General features: G+C 41.9%; 1 pseudogene; it reads left to right on the forward strand.

The window, feature by feature from the left end:
- The first annotated feature begins 2,247 nt into the window (after positions 1 to 2,247).
- LOC115169208 (uncharacterized serine-rich protein C215.13-like) lies at positions 2,248 to 9,585 on the forward strand (annotated as a pseudogene).
- The last annotated feature ends 7,976 nt before the right edge of the window (positions 9,586 to 17,561 follow it).

Here is a 17,561-nt window from a genome sequence, read left to right on the forward strand (position 1 = left end):
ATAATTGGCAACAATATAGTATGGAATTGGCAGTTTCTAAAACGAAAATCAATAACAAATCTGATCAAATATTTTTGGGATGTTTCGGCAGAATGTTTTAATCTTTTGCAGTGACTTTGATGTATTTAACAAAGGACACTGACCGTTTCTGAAAAGAAAACGGAATGGCTGTAGATACAAATTCTCTGAAACCGTCTTCATACAAGTCAGAATGTCCTGCGCATGTGCAGGATTCTCTACTTCTCCCACAGTCTCTGCTGTACTGTTTGGCTGCCCAGAGAACAGACTACTACTACAAGTTTCAGTGATGACTGGAGAATGGTGCTTGGAATAGGCCGGTTACAATGATACATTGTTGTGGACCTGTTAGATCGTTTCAATTCAACAATGTTTTTCATTGACTTTTCCACAAATCTAAATATTCTGCACTGCTGCCAATTCTGAAACATTGTCTACTCAAGATGTTAAATTACAGTAGGACTACTTACAGTAGTAGCCTCAACTGTCTGTTTACCTGTTAAATTCTACTGTAAGCCTATGTTATAAACCACACTCCTATGTGATCACAGAGAGCAAAATACCTGAAATACATAACCTATTTATTTTCTCTAGGCTGTAGGGACAATTAAATGATAGATGGTAATTTGTTGTATGACTACTTTGAGAATATGAACCCATCAGGGCCTGAAAAGGGAAGTAATTTGTTCTGCAATGGATATTAACATAAAATAAATAGGAAAGATATTCCTTTGTCTAATTATTTTACATTTAAAAATTAAATACATACATTTTCACTATTCTCACTAACGAATGGATGCATCTTGCTATTATGTTTTCCAGTAAAAAAATAAAAATAATTATATGAATAAGTGTGTCATCATATCATCCATTTGCACAAAAAAAGACTTTCCTGCTTGCAATGCAATACTTCAACCACTAGAAATTGTGTGTACGCATTGTCTGAATTTTGCATGGAAATAAACACATTCTCACATCAGGTTCAGTTATTATGAAAGTCAACTTTTGGGTGAAACCTGGCGCACACGTTTTTAGTACCTTGATAGAGGCTAACCGTTTCTTGTCGACCTCCAGTCATTGTACTAAAGCTAATTAGCAATGACGTGTGAAAAGACCTTCAACTTCCTTCAAACTACATGCAGGGACATACAAATGGTATCCATGAGTTCATCTGACTCTGGGTAGAAAATAGCTTAATTGCCAAAATCTCACACTGTCCCTTAAATCATTATTTGTCTGATAGGATCTCTGTCACAAGTATTAATCCTTAATGTGTGACCATGTTTATACTGTCACCCAGATGGGTAACATTGCAATAATTTATAAATGTGTTATAAACCATTAATAAACCCTTTTAACTCATTTGTCAAAATAGTGTGATAGCTGTTCAATGCTTTTTACCAAATAGTATTTATATTTATTTACCTGCCGTTTATAACACTTTATGAAAACACTATCAAATGCTTACAACATGAACCCTGGTGTCATCATGCAGCCTAATTTCAATGGTTGCACAGCTGAACAAGAGTTCTTTTCTCACTGTTAGCTGTGATGCATTGGTCAGTGGGTTTGTGCTCAACAAAATGTGTCCTTTTAGATGTTATAGATGTTCTTAAATCATTTGTTAACGGTCAGTGGGTTTAAAATTACATTTAAGCAATCGTTTGGGCAGTTATTAATGTAACTCATTAATACATGTTAATACATGTTCATAGGTTTCCACTTTAAAATAAGGTATCCTTTCTGTAGTTTTACATGTTGGAAATGTATATGAACACGATCAGTGGGATTAAACTTTATTTTAATGTATCCTCACAGTAGTTATTAATGTAAATAATTTATTGATCATTTAAGCATCCTGATTTGCGTACTTATTCCTTTACCGTTGATATGTTCTAGGTCATTTATGACCTTGTGGAGTTTCATGAATCTTTACCAATGGTATGTCCAACTTTCTGGAAGATATTACACTAGTCATTCAAAACATAGAAGTGAAATGGTTTCAGGAAGTACTTAGTCAAACAGCAGGACTTCCGTGACTCAGCGTAGACACACACACGAATACACAGACTCACAAACAATCAGAGGGGTTCTCGTACACAGTGCAGGAGCAGACCTTTCTGTTCTGGAGGTGGTAAATGGACGTTCTGTAGAAGTCTGAGGTGACTGAAGTAAGCAGGATGTACAGGGTCTAAAGAAACTTGAACTAGCTGGGAGCCACAAGTCATCATGGTTATCCTGCTGGTCCTCACACTGAAGGTTGTCCTCCTCTTAGGTGAGTCCACCAGACTGAATGAACAGATCTCCAGTGACTCCTCTCTATAGTTGGATACATTTGGTTATAACATTTTACAGTGTAACTCCTTTCACTCACTGATAATGTTGTTAGATAAAGGAGAGGGGACACTGAGGAACACAAGGTCCAGTATGTACTGATGGATGTGATGGATCATCAGTGGTGTTTGTACTGTTTGTAAGAGACTGTTGGTGTGTCCTACAGCTGCTGTGTGGAGTGTGTGTTCAGCAGAGTTGATCACAGTGGAAAGATATGAAGGAGGAGAGGTTCAGATCAGATGCCCCTATAGAGAGAAGTGGAGGAGCCACCACTCTTGCCCCATAGACCTAACTTGAGATCCTTCCACTTTATTCCATATTTTTCATTCACTTTTGCAAATTGTTTTTTAAATTAATGATATATACCCATTTATTCTTTAAATATATAACTTTGAAATGACTCATGAGCTTAGTTCAACTGTCATACCCCACTAATATTCAAAATATTCACTTGTTTAACTTTAACTTGTAACCATAAACACTGTAAAGACTCAAACCATGGTTAAAACTACAATGTTGATCTTGTGGATGGTCAGTCCTTGCATCTATAGCTCTGTTTATAAATGTTAGTGGTTAAATTTCTCCAGCCCAAACCCTCAGCTGTTTACCAAAAACAGTGATGGGGTGGCCGCTTTGTTGATGTTTGAACTGCGGATATCCCCTTTAAGAGAACCGCGTCTCACATCAAAATTCTGCCCTAAATGAGTCCAGGTCATTCAACTGGCGTGAACAATGTGATCAAACACACACAGTATAGTACATGTATTGGAGGACCACAGATCACACATCATTAATACATTAGACATGGAAGTTTCATGGTGTGCAAGTCCTTTTCATTGCCGTTTCCAAACCACTCTTGTTCTGTTATGGTATGTATTTATTTGATAATAAATCGGCTGAACTTCTTTCTGAGCGCTAGGCCTACATGTTTGTTTAAATGACAGATTGGTGCTGTGAGAATCCCACTGCAGTGACTGGCTACAGTATGAAGAACGGTCAGTCTCCATCCACTGTGTTTATGATGAAAAGTATGAAGACAATCAGAAATACTTCTGCAAAGAGAAGACATGATCTAAGTGTCTAGGTGATGTTAAAGTGACAACAACCAAACGCCAGAACGGGAGGTTCTCACTGTTCCACAACAAGACAGACAGAGTTTTCACCATGACCATCACCAGACTAACCCAAGAGGACGCTGGGAGATATCTATGTGGCGTACAGGATAACTACCCAGTCGATACCCTGTCAGCAGTCAGACTATAGACTGAGAGGACAAAACATTAGGAACACTTTAATAATATTGAGCTGCACCCCCTTATGCCCTCAGAACAGCCTCAATTCGTCAGGGCTTGGACTCTACAAGGTGTCCAAAGCGTTCCACAGGGATGCTGACCCGTATTGACTCCAATGCTTCCCACAGTTGTATCAAGTTGGTTGGTAGTGGATCTCTACTCCGAATATCTTGTTCCATCTCATCCCACAGATAATCAATTAGATTGAGATCTAGTGACTGGGCAGGCCACTGCAGTGAGCTGAATTCACTGTTGTGTTCGTGGTCCAGACATCACTAGAGCACACAGATCATATTATCACCATTCAGATAAGTGAAGAGCATATTACTTCCTGGTACACATTATGATGCTGTGTTATTATTTAGTTATTATTAAGGCACATTTCATTCTATCACATAAACATATTTGTGTATTGTACATAGATGGATCTGGCATCAAATCTGACTTTGGAATCAGATCCCCCCTCTTAGTGGTGTAGTGTAAAGACATGGTGCTCCGACAACACATCTCTGTGCAATAACTACTTTAATACCAGTAGACAACATTTTGTTGTGTTAGCCCAGTGAAAAATGTCCACACATTGTCACAACAACTGTGTTTTGTGGTCCTTTGTTTTTAGCGACACCAACAATAACCACCACCACAAGAAAACCTGCTACAACAACAACAGCATCAAACCGAGGTTTACCAACGCTGTCATCCTTAGCCACCTCCATCTCACCATCATCATCCATCTCATCATCATCATCCATCTCTCAACTATCATCCATCTCATCATCATCATCCATCTCACCCCCATCATCCATCTCATCATCATCCATCTCACCACCATCATCCATCTCATCATCATCATCCATCTCACCCCCATCATCCATCTCATCATCATCATCCATCTCTCAACTATCATCCATCTCACCATCATCATCCATCTCTCCACCATCATCCATCTCTCCACCATCATCCATCTCTCAACTATCATCCATCTCACCATCATCATCCATCTCTCCACCATCATCCATCTCTCCACCATCATCCATCTCTCCACCATCATCCATCTCTCAACTATCATCCATCTCACCATCATCATCCATCTCTCAACTATCATCCATCTCACCACCATCATCCATCTCACCACCATCATCCATCTCATCATCATCATCCATCTCATCATCATCATCCATCTCATCATCATCATCCATCTCATCATCATCATCATCATCCATCCCACCACCATCATCCATCTCATCATCATCATCCATCCCATCATCATCATCCATCTCATCATCCATCTCATCATCAACACACAATGGATTTGGTAAATAAACGTTATGGCCAAAAAATCTGACCAATCAGATCAGCCCCAAAAAAGATTGGATGTGAAAAGATCTGGTGCTTGGTCAAAATACCAATTAGTGGAAAAAAACTGTGTCAATGTTGAACAGAAATGCTGATTGTAAAGTATGTGTTCTAATGGTACTGTTTGTGTCTGTTCAGATACATCCAGTTTTCATTTCCAAGAATCCATTTACATGTACAATAATCCTTTAGCCCTGGTTGAGAAATAGAGGTCTCATTGTGAACAGGGCTCTGAAACCACTAATAGTGACATGTGTGAAGTGTATGACACTGTGTGTGTGTGTGTGTTGTCTTCCACAGCTGACTCCTCAGCACCAAGGGTGAACACTGGGATCGACATAGAGGTCAGTGTGTGTGTGCGTGCAAGCGCCTGCATTTGAGCGTCGTTGCATGTCTGTCTTTGTGTGACAGAGAGAGAGAGTTAGAGAGAGTTAGAGATATATATATTCATATACACTGCTCAAAAAAATAAAGGGAACACTTAAACAACACATCCTAGATCTGAATGAAAGAAATAATCTTATTAAATACTTTTTTCTTTACATAGTTGAATGTGCTGACAACAAAATCACACAAAAATAATCAATGGAAATCCAATTTATCAACCCATGGAGGTCTGGATTTGGAGTCACACTCAAAATTAAAGTGGAAAACCACACTACAGGCTGATCCAACTTTGATGTAATGTCCTTAAAACAAGTCAAAATGAGGCTCAGTAGTGTGTGTGGTCTCCACGTGCCTGTATGACCTCCCTACAACGCCTGGGCATGCTCCTGATGAGGTGGCGGATGGTCTCCTGAGGGATCTCCTCCCAGACCTGGACTAAAGCATCCGCCAACTCCTGGACAGTCTGTGGTGCAACGTGGCGTTGGTGGATGGAGCAAGACATGATGTCCAGATGTGCTCAATTGGATTCAGGTCTGGGGAACGGGCGGGCCAGTCCATAGCATCAATGCCTTCCTCTTGCAGGAACTGCTGACACACTCCAGCCACATGAGGTCTAGCATTGTCTTGCATTAGGAGGAACCCAGGGCCAACCGCACCAGCATATGGTCTCACAAGGGGTCTGAGGATCTCATCTCGGTACCTAATGGCAGTCAGGCTACCTCTGGCGAGCACATGGAGGGCTGTGCGGCCCCCCAAAGAAATGCCACCCCACACCATGACTGACCCACCGCCAAACCGGCCATGCTGGAGGATGTTGCAGGCAGCAGAACGTTCTCCACGGCGTCTCCAGGCTCTGTCACGTCTGTCACGTGCTCAGTGTGAACCTGCTTTCATCTGTGAAGAGCACAGGGCGCCAGTGGAGAATTTGCCAATCTTCGTGTTCTCTGGCAAATGCCAAACGTCCTGCACGGTGTTGGGCTGTAAGCACAACCCCCACCTGTGGACGTCGGGCCCTCATACCACCCTCATGGAGTCTGTTTCTGACCGTTTGAGCAGACACATGCACATTTTGCAGGGCTCTGGCAGTGCTCCTCCTGCTCCTCCTTGCACAAAGGCGGAGGTAGCGGTTCTGCTGCTGGGTTGTTGCCCTCCTACGGCCTCCTCCACATCTCCTGATGTACTGGCCTGTCTCCTGGTAGCGCCTCCATGCTCTGGACACTACGCTGACAGACACAGCAAACCTTCTTGCCACAGCTCGCATTGATGTGCCATCCTGGATGAGCTGCACTACCTGAGCCACTTGTGTGGGTTGTAGACTCCGTCTCATGCTACCACTAGAGTGAAAGCACCACCAGCATTCAAAAGTCACCAAAACATCAGCCAGGAAGCATAGGAACTGAGAAGTGGTCTGTCGTCTCCACCTGCAGAACCACTCCTTTATTGGGGGTGTCTTGCTTATTGCCTATAATTTCCACCTGTTGTCTATTCCATTTGCACAACAGCATGTGAAATGTATTGACAATCAGTGTTACTTCCTAAGTGGACAGTTTGATTTCACAGAAGTGTGATTGACTTGGAGTTACATTGTGTTGTTTAAGTGTTCCCTTTATTTTTTTGAGCAGTATATATAGAGCGAGAGAGAGAGATTTAGAGATATATATATAGTTATATATATATCTATGTAGAGAGAGATAGAGAGAGAGTAGAGAGAGATTGAGATGTGTTACTCTCCACAATTCAAATGTTAAATGCCTACTCTTCGCAGATGCCTGCTGTCACACACAGCACATGGCCTACAGCAGAGCCTGAACCTGCTAGAGCAGTACTGCCAGACCTAGGCCCTGGTAGTAAACCCCAAAAAGACTAAAATAATGATTTTCCAGAGAAGATCCAGATCTCAAGGAATTAGACCAAAGTTCTCAATTGGTACAAAATATATAGAGTACTGCACACACTACAATTACTTAGGTTTAAAAATAAGCTCAACTGGACACCTTAATGAGGCAGTGAATGAACTGAGAGAGAAAGCACGCAGGGCATTCTACGCCATTAAAAAACTAATTCAAATTCAAATATGTGTCAATCTGTCATTGAACCAATTACACTTTATGGTCCACTTGCAAAACAAGATTTCACTAAATGGGACAAACACCCCATTGAAACCCTGCATGCAGAGTTCTGTAAGATTCTCCTACATGTCCAGAGGAAAACTACAAACAATGCATCCAGGGCAGAATTAGGCCAATATCCACTAATAATATATACTCAAAAAAGAGAAATTAAGTTGGGGAAACATTTATAATACAGTGACCCCCTATCATATCATTACCAAGCCCTGCAATGCCAAGAGCTGAGCAAAGAAAAGAGTACCCTCATCCAGCTGGTGTCATGGTTGTCGTAGGAAGGGGCGGACCAAAGTGCAGCGTGTGTATCGTTCCACATTTTTATTGAACTGTGAAACTATGCAATACATATAAATAAACGGAATAACAAAACAACAAACCGTGACGCAGAAGTGAAACAAACACTAACTCAAAGACAGTCTCCCACAAACCCAGGTGGAAAAAAACCCTACTTAAGTATGATCTCCAATTAGAGACAACGAGGACCAGCTGCCTCTAATTGGAGATCATCCCAAACAATATCCAAAATAAAAATACAAAACTAGAACCTGACAACATAGAAAAACTAAACTAGAACACCCCCCTGTCATGCCCTGACCTACTCTACCATAGAAAATAACAGCTTTCTATGTTCAGGACGTGACAGCGGGTCCTGGGGCTGAGTTCACAAACCTGTTCTACTAACACACTGAAGCCTCAGGACCAGAACATCCAATCAATCAGAATAAACCAAATTACAACACAATCAAAACAAAACTTAATTTCTTATTGGGAAACACAAGCACAAGCACAAAGCAAAATACAGTGCTATCTGGCCCTAAATCGACAGTACACCATGGCTAACTATTTGAACATGGTTACTGATCAAAACCTTAGAAAAACCTTAACAAAGTTCAGGCTCAGTGAGCACAGCCTTTCCATTGAGAAGGGTAGACACAGGAAAGCCTGGCTCCTTGTAGAGGAAAGGCTGTGCAACCACTGCACAACAGCAGAACCTGAGACAGAGCTGCATTTCCTGACAAAATGTAAAAAATATAAAACAATTAGAGACTGTCATTTCCCCAAATTTGAAACCCTTATTCAAGGTTTCAAAGACCTCTCTGATGAGAGTAGGCTACCCATCCTGTTGGGGGAGGATGCAGAGCTGTGGGTTGGCAGCGCACTACATTGCTGCCTGCCATAAGATGCGGGACAGTGTCTGACAGACCAATCAACCTGCACATGTCCTCTACTGTATGCTTATTGTTATTGCTCAATGTATGGTTATTTTGACCCTTGGGTATTGTTGTTACTGTTGTCCCGTTGACAATTTTGATTCTTATTATTTTCATATTGTAAATATCAAAAGTAAGCTTTGGCAATATGTACATCGTTACGTCATGCCAATAAAGGAAATTTAATTGAATTGAAAGAGAGAGAGAGAGAGAGAGAGATATATATATATATAGAGAGAGAGATAATGTTCTAATCTATGTTCTTCACTCCCTTATCATGTCCTCCCATCCCTCCTCCCTTTCCTCCTCTCCAGGGTTGTCATGGTGATGGTGACTATAAGGAGATAAAGGACCGCCCCCTACAGTCCAGTTCAGGTGGTGAGACTACCACCATCTACTCCACCACCAACTTACCCACAAGCTCCTCTGACTCTCTCAACTACGCCAGCGTCAACTTCCACAAGAACCCCAGCTGGCCTAATGAAGCCACTGCCGCCATCACTAAAGAGGGCACTTTTTCTGGTGACTATGCCACTGTCAAAGTCAGTTAAAGACACCCCTACTCTACTGTCAATCATCCACACAGATACTCTGAGGCTCCTCCCATCTACTCCACAGTGAACAAAACCAGAGACACCCGAGTCACTGACAACCAATCACAAGGGGCATACACTCACTGGCAACCAATCACAAGAAACATGTCATGAACTACGTTTGCCACTAACAGCCTCTTGAGCACTGAGCTCTGTTTTTAGCAGACAGCTGCATCATGTGCTTCATGTCCTCACAATCAGATGTGTTTCCCTGACTTCTCTCTTCCATCAGATGTGTTTCCCTGACTTCTCTCTTCCATCAGATGTGTTTCCCTGACTTCTCTCTTCCATCAGATGTGTTTCCCTGACTTCTCTCTTCCATCAGATGTGTTAACCTGACTTCTCTCTTCCATCAGATGTGTTTCCCTGACTTCTCTCTTCCATCAGATGTGTTTCCCTGACTTCTCTCTTCCATCAGATATGTTTCCCTGACTTCTCTCTTCCATCAGATGTCTTTCCCTGACTTCTCTCTTCCATCAAATGTGTTTCCCTGACTTCTCTCTTCCATCAGATGTGTTTCCCTGACTTCTCTCTTCCATCATATGTCTTTCCCTGACTTCTCTCTTCCATCAGATATGTTTCCCTGACTACTCTCTTCCATCAGATGTGTTTCCCTGACTTCTCTCTTACATCAGGTGTGTTTCCCTGACTTCTCTCTTCCATCAGATGTGTTTCCCTGACTTCTCTCTTCATTCTGATGTGTTTCCCTGACTTCTCTCTTCCATCAGATGTGTTTCCCTGACTTCTCTCTTCCATCAGATGTGTTTCCCTGACTTCTCTCCTCCATCAGGTGTGTTTCCCTGACTTCTCTCTTCCATCAAATGTGTTACCCTGACTTCTCTCTTCCATCAGATGTGTTTCCCTGACTTCTCTCTTCCATCAGATGTGTTTCCCTGACTTCTCTCTTCCATCAGATGTTTCCCTGACTTCTCTCTTCCATCAGATGTGTTTCCCTGACTTCTCTCTTCCATCAGATGTTTCCCTGACTTCTCTCTTCCACCAGGTGTGTTTCCCTGACTTCTTTCTTCCATCAGATGTGTTTCCCTGACTTCTCTCTTCCATCAGATGTGTTTCCCTGACTTCTCTCTTCCATCAGATGTTTCCCTGACTTCTCTCTTCCACCAGGTGTGTTTCCCTGACTTCTTTCTTCCATCAGATGTGTTAACCTGACTTCTCTCTTCCATCAGATGTGTTTCCCTGACTTCTCTCTTCCATCAGATGTTTCCCTGACTTCTCTCTTCCACCAGGTGTGCTTCCCTGACTTCTATCGTCCATCAGATGTGTTTCCCTGACTTCTATCTTCCATCAGATGTGTTTCCCTGACTTCTCTCTTCCATCAGATGTGTTACCCTGACTTCTATCTTCCATCAGATGTGTTTCCCTGACTTCTCTCTTCCATCAGATGTGTTACCCTGACTTCTATCTTCCATCAGATGTGTTTCCCTGACTTCTCTCTTCCATCAGATGTGTTTCCCTGACTTCTCTCTTCCATCAGATGTTTCCCTGACTTTTCTCTTCCATCAGATGTGTTTCCCTGACTTCTCTCTTCCATCAGATGTGTTTCCCTGACTTCTCTCTTCCATCAGATGTGTTTCCCTGACTTCTCTCTTCCATCAGATGTGTTTCCCTGACTTCTCTCTTCCATCAGATATGTTTCCCTGACTTCTCTCTTCCATCAGATGTCTTTCCCTGACTTCTCTCTTCCATCAGATGTGTTTCCCTGACTTCTCTCTTCCACCAGGTGTGTTTCCCTGACTTCTATCTTCCATCCGGTGTGTTTCCCTGACTTCTATCTTCCATCAGATGTGTTTCCCTGACTTCTCTCTTCCATCAGATGTGTTTCCCTGACTTCTCTCTTCCATCAGATGTGTTTCCCTGACTTCTCTCTTCCACCAGGTGTGTTTCCCTGACTTCTATCTTCCATCAGGTGTCTTTCCCTGACTTCTATCTTCCATCAGATGTGTTTCCCTGACTTCTCTCTTCCATCAGATGTGTTTCCCTGACTTCTTTCTTCCATCAGATGTGTTTCCCTGTCTTCTCTCTTCCATCATATGTCTTTCCCTGACTTCTATCTTCCATCAGATGTGTTACCCTGACTTCTATCTTCCATCAGGTGTGTTTCCCTGACTTCTCTCTTCAACTTGTCTTAATGTTTATGTCACTTAATTGCATGTTAATATCTGCAGATAAATATTGTCTCAATATTTTCCAAGCACTGAAAAAGGTATCACACCTTTTGACTAAGGCATTATAACAGTCTGTTAACAGTTTTTTTTTTACACATTTATAAATGATTAAATAAGCATTAATGACGTCATGATAAACTCCCTATAAAGGGTGCCATTAAAACCACCCATTTTCAGCTTGGCCTTTAACCAGTGATTGTTTTAGACATCCTCTGTGTTTTATGTTCTTTAATTCATCCTTTTACTGGTTCCTGTTTGCTTCTACATTTTTATTTGATTGTTTTTATGCAAATTGTGTTGCAATTTTCAATGCAATTGAAATTAAAGAGGCAGTGCACTTTAAAATTTTATTTTCCAATTGTTTTAATCATATTTCCACCATGTAAGGTCGAATTAACACTCTGAAATTGTGAGAATGATGATAATGCCCTTTTGTGTGAGAGCTGTTTGAAAAGAACACCTGGAATTTCAGCCTGTTCATGATGCCACAATCTGATCTGATTATAATAGACCAATGTCTGGTCATTTGGGTAAGTGGGTGGTCTCTAGACCATCCTATCAGCCAGTCAGGGCTGTTTATGTAAATATCTTCACATTTGTTTCCTAACGCCCACACGATCAGACTGAGAATTTCAATGTCCACAAGAGGCTCAGGGAAATACATTATAAAAAATATACTTTTGAGTTATTTTTTATCAAATATACACACACAGTGACTATATACAAACGACATTGAAATAACTGCATGGGGGCCTTAAGCTTGACTTGATATTTTCACATACAGTATTTTGCAGTTGATCCAAAACAGAGCAGCACGTATTGCACTTAGATGTACACGGAGGGCAAATGTCAACGACATGCATGTCTATCTCTCCTGACTCAAAGTTGAGGAGAGATTGACTGCATCACTATTGGTCTTTGTGTGAGATGTTGATGTGTTGAAGCTACTGAACTGTCTGTTTAGGCAGTTGGTTCACAGTTCGGACACTCATTGCTACCAGACAAGACATGCAACCAGAGGTCTCTTCACATTCCCCAGGGCCAGAACAGAGGCTGGGAAACACAGTATTAAGTAGAGCCATGACTACATGGAACTCTCTGCCACCCAGGTAACTCAAGCTAACAGATACAAGACCAGCTTATGGCAGGATAGAGACTGTGAAGAGACACAGACATGTTTATGCATTTTGTATTGTTTTCTGCATTGTATTATGTGTTGTATTATGTATGTGATACGTGGTTAGGATTCGACTGTGATATGTGGTTGTCTCGTCTGGCTATCTTAAGATGAATGTACTGGCTGTGGGTCACTGTGGATGGGAGCGTCTGCTGGATGGCTCAATTGTAATGTAAATGTAGTGCTGTATACTTTTGTATATTATGTCTTTTATTTGTTATTTTGTTTCATGTTTGGATCCCAGGAAGAGTTTAAGAGTTGCCTCAGCAACAGCTAAAGGGGATAATAATAAATACATCAATGTGAAAATGTAAATGTCTGGGAATGTGCTTTGTCCCTGTCAACTATAAACACATACCCTTTCAAAATGTTTTGTCATTTGCCAAAGAAAATCACACCGTGATTGGTGGTCATACGGTGAACTGATATAACAGTCTCTTACTGTTACATCCTGTGACGCTCTGCATTAGCATCGAATAGCCCCCGTGATATGCAACTTTTCAGGGAAGTTAGGAACAAATATACACAGGCAGTTAGGAAAGCTAAGGCTAGCTTTTTCAAGCAGAAATTTGCATCTTGTAGCACAAACTCAAAGAAGTTCTGGGACACTGTAAAGTCCATGGAGAATAAGAGCACCTCCTTCCAGCTGCCCACTGCACTGAGGCTAGGAAATACTGTCACCACCGATAATTCCACAATAATTGAGAATTTCAATAAGCATTTTTCTACAGCTGGCCATGATTTCCACCTGGCTACCCCTACCCCGATCAACAGCCTTCCACCTCCCACAGCAACTCGCCTAAGCCTCCCCCATTTCTCCTTCACCCAAATCCAGATAGCTGATGTACTGAAAGAGCTGCAAAATCTGGACCCCTACAAATCAGCCGGGCTAGAAAATCTGGACCCTCTCTTTCTAAAATGATCTGCCGAAATTGTTGCAACCCCTATTACTAGCCTGTTCAACCTCTCTTTCGTATCGTCTGAGATTCCCATAGATTGGAAAGCTGCCGCAGCCATCCACCTCTTCAAAGGGGAGACACTCTAGACCCAAACTGCTACAGACCTACATCTATCCTACCCTGCCTTTCTAAAGTCTTCAAAGCCAAGTTAACAAACAGATTACCGACCATTTCGAATCCCACCGTACCTTCTCCGCTATGCAATCTGGTTTCAGAGCTGGTCATGGGTGCACCTCAGCCACGCTCAAGGTCCTAAACGATATCATAACCACCATCAATAAGAGACATTACTGTGCAGCCGTATTCATCGACCTGGCTAAGGCTTTCTACTCTGTCAATCACAACATTGTTATTGGCAGACTGAACAGCCTTAGTTTCTCAAATAATTGCCTCGCCTGATTCACCAACTACTTCTCTGATAGAGTTCAGTGTGTCAAATCGGAGGGCCTGTTGTCCGGACCTCTGGCAGTCTCTATGGGGGTGCCACAAGGTTCAATTCTCGGACCGACTCTCTTCTCTGTATACATCAATGATGTCGCTCTTGCTGCTGGTGATTCTTTGATCCACCTCTATGCAGACGACACCATTCTGTATACCTCTGGCCCTTCTTTGGACACTGTGTTAACCTGTCTGGGCTAGGGGGCAGTATTTTCACGGCCGGATAAAAAACCTACCCGATTTAAACTGGTTACTACTCTTGCCCAGAAATGAGAATATGCATATTATTAGTAGATTTGGATAGAAAACACTCTGAAATTTCTAAAACTGTTTGAATGGTGTCTGTGATATAACAGAACTCATATGGCAGGCAAAAACCTGAGAAAATTCCAAGCAGGAAGTGGCCTGTCTGAGAATTTGTAGTTCTTCTTTTGATTCTCTATCAAAACTACAGTATCTCTGGGGTTACGTAGCACTTTCTAAGGCTTCCATTGGCTCTCTAAAGCTTTCAGAAAGCTGATTGAAGCGTCTCCTGTCTCTGGGCAGAGTATAGTGGCTCAGTTTGTCAGTGGTCTGCCTGGTGACAAAGAGATTGGATATGCTCGTTGACATGAGCACGCTGTTTTTTCTTTTCCTCTTTGAATGAATACACTATTGTCCGGTTGGAATATTATCGCTATTTTACGAGAAAAATACCATCAAAAATGATTTTAAACTGTGTTCGACATGCTTCTAAGTACGGTAATGGAACATTTTGATTTTATTTGTCTCGAAATGCGCTCGCGCGTTACCCTTTGGATAGTGAGCTGAACACACGAACAAAACGGAGGTATTTGGACTTAACTATTATTTTGAAAGAAAACTACATTTCTTGTGGAAGTAGCAGTCCTGGAAGTGCATTCTGATGAAGATCAGCAAAGGTAATGCAATTTTTCTAATACTAATTTTGAGTTTAGTGTGCGCCGAAGTTGGCGGGTGTCAAAATAGCTAGCCGTGATGGCTGAGCTATGTACTCAGAATATTGCAAAATGTGCTTTTGCCGAAAAGCTATTTTAAAATCTGACATAGCGATTGCATAAAGGAGTTCTGTATCTATAATTCTTAAAATAATTGTTATGTATATTGTCAATGTTTATGATGAGTAATTTAATAAATTCACCGGAAGTTTTCGGTGGGGATACATTTTCTGAACATCACACGCCAATGTAAAAAGCTGTTTTTTGATATAAATATGAACTTGATTGAACAAAACATGCATGTATTGTATAACATAATATCCTAGGAGTGTCATCTGATGATGATCATCAAAGGTTAGTGCTTCATTTAGCTGTGTTTTGGGTTTCTGTGACATATATGCTTGCTTGGAAATTGGCTGTGTGATTTTTTTGGGCTATGTACTCTCCTAACATAATCTAATGTTTTGCTTTCGCTGTAAAGCCTTTTTGAAATCGGACAATGTGGTTAGATTGACGAGAGTCTTATCTTTAAAATTGTGTAAAATAGTCGTAAGTTTGAAAAATTGAAATTATTGCATTTTTGAGGTTTTTGTATTTCGCGCCACGCTGTTCCACTGGCTGTTGAATAGAGTGGGACGGTCACGTCCCACTAGCCCAGAGAGGTTAACTAACCTCAAGACAAGCTTCAATGCCATGCAACTCTCCTTCCGTGGCCTCCAACTGCTCTTAAATGAAAGTAAAACTAAATGCATGCTCTTCAACCGATTGCTGCCCGCACCTGCCCGCCCATCCAGCATCACTACTCTGGACAGTTCTGGACAACTACAAATACCTAGGTGTCTGGTTAGACTGTAAACTCTCCTTCCAGACTCACATTAAACATCTCCAATCCAAAATTAAATCTAGAATCGGCTTCCTATTTCGCAACAAAGCAACCTTCACTCATGCTACCAAACATACCCTTGTAGAACTGACGATCTTACCGATCCTCGACTTCCGTGATGTCATTTACAAAATAGCCTCCAACACTCTACTCAACAAATTGGATGCAGTCTACCACAGTGCCATCCGTTTTGTAAGCAAAGCCCCATATCCTACCCACCACTGTGACCTGTACACTCTCGTTGGCTGGCCCTCGCTTCATACTCGTCGCCAAACCCACTGGCTCCAGGTCATCTACAAGTCTCTGCTAGGTAAAGCTCTGCCTTATCTCAGCTCACTGGTCACCATAGCAGCACCCACCCGTAGCACACGGTCCAGCATGTATATCTCACTGGTCACCCCCAAAGCCAATTCTTCCTTTGGCCACCTCTCCTTCCAGTTCTCTGCTGCCAATGACTGGAACGAACTGCAAAATTCACTAAAGCTGGAGGCTCTTATCTCCCTCACTAGCTTTAAGCACCAGCTGTCAGTGCAGCTCACAGATCACTGCACCTGTACATAGCCCATCTGTAAATAGCCCATCCAACTACCTCATCCCAATACTGTATTTATTTATTTATCTTGCTCCTTTGCACCCCAGTATCTCTACTTACACATTCATCTTCTGCACATTCTACCATTCGAGTGTTTAATTGCTATATTGTAATTACTTTGCCACCATGGGCTATTTACTGCCTTACCTCCCTTATCCTACCTCATTTGCACATGCTGTATATATACTTTTTCTACTGTATTATTGATTGTATGTTTGTTTCTTCCATGTGTAACTCTGTGTTGTTGTATGTGTCGAACTGCTTTGCTTTATCTTGGCCAGGTCACAGTTGCAAATGAGAACTTGTTCTCAACTGGTCAAATAAAGGTAGGCTAGGGCTACCCCTAGTGGTGGTCTATAGTCTTTGCAGTCTTTGACTTCAAATCAAATTGTATTAGTCACAAATACAACAGGTGTAGACCTTACAAAGAAATGCTTACTTACAAGCCCCTAACCAGCAATGCAGTTGCATTTTTTTGGGATAAGAATAAGAAATAAAAGTAATAAGTAATGTGTTCTGCAGTCAGGTCATTCAGTGGGACAGAGGAGTATTGTATAGAGCTGTTTCTCCCCCAGGCTCCTCTTCCTACTGTGGGACCCTCGAGACCCTCCAGGGAATCTCTTCCCCTGCTTTGAGCACATCACCTCCCTACCTGACTGAATGAACACCACCCATAGAATCTATTCTAATTAAATTACAGCAGTGCTCCTATATCACTTCAACTAAACTGCTTCAACTCAGCGACACAGCCTTTCAATCAAATTTGTTTTGCTCTCTCTGATGTATCCCGTCATGTGCAGTTGGTCAATATCTCAAGAACGTCTTGTGGATAGACCAATTACCCTCAGGGGTACTAAATACTACAGGTTGAGAAACGTTGCTTTAGAAGTGGGAACCTAACTGGTTGTATGCTGGTCAGGGGGGCCTGCAGTCTGGGGTAGCTGTCCTGGTTGTAGTCCTTAGCCAGGTTGGTCCAGAAGGCCTGGATGGTGGTCCTACTCTGCTCCAGGAGCCTGGAGAACAGGGAGTACATGGCTTTGTGGATCTCCTCTC

The sequence above is a fragment of the Salmo trutta genome, chromosome 31 (genome assembly GCF_901001165.1).
Source record: "Salmo trutta chromosome 31, fSalTru1.1, whole genome shotgun sequence".
Classification (NCBI taxonomy): domain Eukaryota; kingdom Metazoa; phylum Chordata; class Actinopteri; order Salmoniformes; family Salmonidae; genus Salmo; species Salmo trutta.